We start from the raw sequence: 6,673 nt of genomic DNA, 5'->3' as shown, positions 1-6,673 counted from the left end.
ATATATATATATATATATATATATATATAATTCATAAGATTGTTTATAGTTTATTATATTATATCATGATATATATATTACACCTTAAACCCGCATGATATATAGACCTATATAAGTAATTAAGTATACACACATTCTTCTTCAAACATTCTTTATTCAAGTTAAGTCCAATGTTTGGATTTCTAATATGACATGATTAATGGATTACAATAAAACAATAAAGAAGCCTAAAAAATAGTAGTATTAAAATTATGATAAATGGTTCGAATGCCAGAGACATATTGATGGGTTATGGGTGTGACGCTTGCCTTTTCAGCGAGAGATGGTGTGCATGAATCTCGCCGGAGACATTTTTTTTCATTCAAGTGTTAAGGAACTTCTAGGTTGATTGGTTATGCCTCATCTTTTATAAGATCGTTTGTTCCTAAAATTGAGCACTGTTTCTCTCATTAACTATTTGTATTTGTATATTTAATATGTATGTGTGTTTGTGGGTGTATGAAATATACAGGCCTAATCTAGCTAATGTTAAGCGAATTAGACAGGTTTCAATTGTTTGGAAAATGTCGCTTAATGATATAAAAGTTGTTTACAATTATATTACTGACCATTTCAGAAATTGTATAGTAAAATTATCACCATAGGCCTATTCATCATGAAATATACGAACATATGAACAAAACTGTTAAAATGTCGCCAATAACATTTTTTCAGGAGGACAATTGGAAATAATTGAATTGGAATTGACCTTTACAATGTAGGCCTACGTCCTCAATATTCCCAGTAGGTTGTTAGTTTCTGTGTGATTCTTAAATGGAACGCCATTGAACAAATCCTATTGATCGTACAAGTTTAAAAGACGCAGTTTGCAAACGGCCGGAGGTGGAGGATATAACTCTGCTTCGTATTCAATTCCTTCCATATCAACTTAAGAGAATCAACTTAAGTTCAATTTCACAGGTAAGGTATGGTTAAAGTATAGGATTCATTCGATCTGCAAATTTAAATTCACATAAATACAATATGTTAAATTAATTTGATTGCATTATATTTAAATGGTTAAACCACCGCATTAATAATTTTGAAAATACTGGTAAATTACCGGTAGTTTTCTGCTACTTCCATCGTAGGCAGCTGGGCCAATAGGATAATAAGATATATTCAATTTTTAATTTTGAACTTCTGCTAAATCATTAAGCTGCAAAAACTAATGAAAAAAGGGCATCATTGTTTGAGTGTTCAAAGGTTTTGACCTCTGCCACTAAAATTACGTCCAACACAACATGCATGATTCCTTGCTACTGATCTTTTACGAAAGACCATACCTAGAAAGAGGGAGGAGAGAGAGTATTCGAAAGAGAAAAGAAAACTAGATTATTGGCAGTACGCCCCCAATAGTAGATAATTGCCTATCATAAATCATCGACTCATTTGAATATTACATCGACACAGAAAAATACCGCAAAGCTGCATCATTTCATGCGTTACTGCGATAGTATGTGTTTCTTAGCTGTAAGAATCTTTGTATATCTCTTAATATTTGCGTAAAAAATTATATATATTTTTTTAAATTGTACATATATAACTATTACTGTAATAGGTATGTGGGAAGTATCGCTATAAGGAATAAGCATGAATGTACGCATAATAGCTGATGTTATAACATCGTTGAATTATATCCACTTTATTTTCGTTAGGCGGTTTCTTAGATGAACAAAATGAGGATAACATTAGTGAGCGCGGTGGTATTGCTTCAGGTAGTAGCTGCTACACATTACCGAGGAGGAACTTTTTATTGGGACAAAATAAGTGAATCAAAGGTAAGAACTTGTTTTACTCAAAACAATATCTTCATAAACAGACAAAAATAATCCGCAGCCTCAATAAACGCGCGCTATTAAAATTGTCTCAGAGAAACTCAGACACAATAAAAAAAAAAAAAAAATAGCAACAAGCAGATGATAATGATGATCGAAGAGAATCAATTATATTCTAATGTTGATGGTTTGGTTATGAAGTGCACATTAATAATAATAATAATAATAATAATAATAATAATAATAATAATAATAATAACAATAACAATAATAATAACAATAACAATAACAATAACAATAATAATAATAATAATAATAATAATAATAATAATAATAATAATAATATTAATAATAATAATAATAATAATCTATTAACACCTCATTTGTGGGTGGCATTCAACAGACGCGACATACAAACATCTTAACTTATACAAATTGTATATTAGCAAAACAAGTGAAATATATTTACCGTATTTATCTGATAATTTGAGGGGGCGTTTTTGAGGGAAGCAATTAATAGAGGGAGAGGTTTATTAATCTATTTTTTGGTATAAAATACGTGTACTCAAATAAACGCCCCTTAATATACCTGTATACACACTTATCACACTAAGAGGCATACAAGTTGAAATATATTTACCGTATTTATCTGATAAGAAGGGTTTTGAGGGGGCGTTTTTGAGGGAAGCAATTAATAAAAGGAGAGGTTTATTGATCTATTTTTTGGTATAAAATACGTGTACTCAAATAAACGCCCCTTAATATACCTGTATACACACTTATCACACTAAGAGGTATACAAGTTGCAAAAACTGACGATGCTATTCAGATGTTGTAAGTAAAGATGATTAAAAAAAGAAAGCCTCTTTCCTCCATGGATACATAAGTGCATATTATATTAACAATACTTTAAGGATGGCGATGATGCTGATGACACAATGCAGCATTGACCCCTATTAAGGGTTCATATTCGAGTGCCAAAACAGGTTTCATAAATGAAGTACCCCTATTTAGGGGACACTAAACGAAAATGCGAAAATGTCCCTTTGACACACAGTCCTACAATCATACCGTAGATTCTTTATAATTTTAGTTAAATGAATGATCAAATAATTCAAATTCAAATTCATCAAATTGACATGATGATAACAAAGCACTATCCGAAAAATGTCAGATTGTCCCTCAAACAAATTAGGAGTTTTGGCAGACATACAACGATGACAGATTTTTAAAAAATAAATTTTAACTTAATTTACCCGAAGACCCGTTACAATAGAATTGCAACAATTTATGATAATAAAATCAACACAAAGATAATTGAATCAACAGAAATTGCTTCATATTTAATGAAGCTATCAACAAATGATGAACCTGTTTACCACATTGAGCTCCTTATTGGATGCACAAAATGAGTAACATGTGAATTAATAATGAGTTAGGAATCAGGTTATGAATCCCATTAGAAATTACACGAACAAGGAATTAATCTAGTTTATATAATAATAATAATAATAATAATAATAATAATAATAATAATAATAATAATAATAATAATAATAATAATAATAATAATAAAGAAAGATAAAAATGCAGAATCTCTGATTTGAGGGGGGCACCATCCGCCACCACCCTAGCGCAATCCCGAACCCCACCTAGTTGGCTCGAGCGAATGAACGGGATACACACCTACCTTCCACAGGCGAACAGGTGCTTAGGGGTGATTAGTGAAGTTCATGTTGTGAAGAGATATGAAAGTAATAACATGACCAATAAAGATTTCTATCCTATCCAAAATGGACATAAGAACAACAAAGCCCAACTCAAATGTATGAAGACTTGACCCAGTGCGCTAATACTTTGAAGACCAAGAAAAGTTTGTATATCATTAATCCATGAACATAAAAAACATACATGTGCCCTTTAAATTGATTGAATTTGCCACACTCAAAAGTGTTCAGACACCTTAATACGGCATGTTCCTGGGGAGGATCTGGTTTCATTTTTTTTTGGTGGGGCGGGGGAGGGGCAGGTCAATGATTCCAAAACCCTAAAAAGAAAGGGTTCCAGGGTTCCTCCCCTGGAAATATTTTGATTCCTAGATCTGAGGTTTCTATGACTTTCAAGTTCTTCAAAATTCAGGTTTTCCCCTTGGAAACGGTCAGGTAAACTTTCTCATTCTTATCACAGTAGGCCTATTGTGGGTGTATACATACATTAAAAAAATAGTAGTGACATACGTATTCCTTTTTCCATGAATCGATGAAACCCAAAAAGAATGGGAGGTCCAGGGTCCTCCACCTGGAAAATTTGGATTCCTAAATGGCGGAGGGTCTTTTAATGACCTCCCCGACACCCCTCAGATCCGCCAACGTGTCCCTTAATAATAGTAAAAGTATCCCCTTAGTACATCAGGGGTCCCAAGTTAGACAAAGTCAATTCCAGGAGGTCTGCAGTGGTGGATCAAGTAATTTTAAATGAAAGGGATTCAAGAATAGGGAGTTTCACAAGGTGCAGACCACCTCAGCCCCACCCATGGTTGGGGCTCTGGTAAGAGAATTTAAGATTATGGCACCTCTAGATTACCGGAAATGGCACCCTCAGACTTAAATTTAAATATAATTTTTTTTTTCTCATTTAAAAAAAAAAAATTTTGACAAATTTAGAGAGATGGGTTATTTTCTGAAAGTTTCTTGCTTGATGTATGAGTGCAGGGGCTGTCCCGTTTCCGGAAGACTCCCGCGGGTTGTGGGAGACTATAGGACTTCTGTTAGTAGGAATGTCCTCTGAATAGGGGTCTCCTAAAGAAGGTGTCTTACTAAAATAACATTCGTCTTTACAGAGACCAAAAAAAGTAGTTGCACATTTTTCCCCAAGTGTCCCCTTATTGGACTGTCACCCACAGAAGAAATTCTACTCTAATAGCCTTCATCTTCACAGTGACCACAAAGTGGAACATTTCTCCCTTTCTGTTTCCATCAGATTAAAGTGTACTGGCGAATGGCCTTTCAACTGACCAATTACTATCCGGAGTACTACTGCACCCACATTGGTCAGAAACTTGTAGCTGAGACTAAACTTGCTCTTGAATGTAATGACTGTCCTCAAATTAAGAACATTCTGAGTCCACTCAGTATGGAGTGCGCCTCCATTAGTCAGAAAATGAGTTGGAGTATTCTCATAGGATCCACAATATTCCACGCAGATACCCCGATCTTTCAAATGATGTGAGTAAATAGATTGAAATGTTTTTTTTTATACTATAAAACTGCTGTTTCATATCATGGTTTCTCCATCTCAATTTTATACGAATATTTGTTTTATTAAAGCGACAGAAAGTAAACAATAGTAGGGATTTTTCTTAAAAGAATAAATTCGACAAGTTATCTACCAAAATTATCTGAATAAACATTTATTTCTATTTAACAGTTACCATACAAAATACGGATGTGCTGATAGTACTTGGTTAAATCTTCGAAATTACGGGTCAGGAATTTGCTGGTCTCTTCTCACAGATGTCGATACCACAATTGAAAACAATTCTCCGAGAATAACGGCTGGCCTTCCAGTATACCGAGTTCGCAAAGGCTGCAGGAAAGTCATTGATTTAAGTCGTAAGTTAGTTTATTTCCCCAAAAAGTTGTTTGTTGAATTTATTTAATTATTCAAATTAAGGATATACCAAACACGAAAGTACCTATTTCTGGTGTCATTTTAATCTTTATAATTTGTTCATTTCACGTTTAGTTCATTTAAAGTTTAGTTCATGTAGGGACCCCTATAAAAATAATTGACTTTTTTTTTTTTTTTTTTTTTTTTTTTTTTTTTTTTTTTTTTGCAATTTTAGGGTTCTCCCCGATATGCTCTTTGTGATTACACTTACTCTTAGGATTGATGGGATTAATTTATAGGTTTAAGCCTTTTAAGACCCCATATCCGTTTTCTTTCCAATGTTTTCTAGTCTGCCTTTGAATCTGTTCATGTTCATTTGTTTCTGTTATGCATTTTTTAAAGAGCATATTGAATAAATCAAAATCAATCCCTTCACAAGACACACATACACACAAGATGCTTTGCGTGGAGTAAGTCTCAATGTGAGACAAATATAGGAGTGGACCTGTTTTTGGTCTTGAGGAAAAATCCTATTACCGGACAGGAATCGAACCCAGGACTATGGAATTTGAAGGCAAGCACCTTAACCACCAAGCTATTCAACTCCACGCTAAATTTAAGTTGTTGCTAAACCTACATTTTTTTTTCGTGAAAGAATTACCACTGAACGTACAATATGAGCATGAGTGGAATGAAGAATACAGTAACTTTCTATTAATTGCGATTGCCATTACTTGATTGCCATTAATTGATATTGATTGACTGTGCATTGCGGAATTTATTAACTAAGAGTTAAAAGATTAATGAGTGATTACATTTTTGTTTACTTTTGAATTATTAACATGAAGGAAATCACGTTGAGATATACTAATTGATTATTATCTCTCTCGCCAGCAACGGATCCCGACACTACTGATACTATTAGATGCCGATGGACTAAATTTACAGAATGCCCAATGAAATTTGATAGAGGTGTTTGTGGTAAACCAACAAGAATTACATCTTTGAATAGAGTAAGTATCTGCAACAAGTATATATAAAATATAAATAACAGATTGCTTTTCAAATAAAATTATATACAGTAGTTGCAAGTTTTGTGTGAGATATGCTGTTTTATTTCATAAACTACTCTGTCCAATTTTAGGTTGGTAATGTTTACAATGATATCGGCTGTTCTACTTAAGAATATCGTGATCCATTTGTTGTCAAGCCCAGTGGAGTATCCAGAAGTCTTGAAATACACATCT

This window comes from Anneissia japonica, unplaced genomic scaffold (assembly GCF_011630105.1).
Source record: "Anneissia japonica isolate Jap-2015-1 unplaced genomic scaffold, ASM1163010v1 scaffold2707_len876726_cov182, whole genome shotgun sequence".
NCBI classification, from domain to species: Eukaryota; Metazoa; Echinodermata; class Crinoidea; order Comatulida; family Comatulidae; genus Anneissia; species Anneissia japonica.
This window is presented reverse-complemented; position numbering follows the sequence as displayed.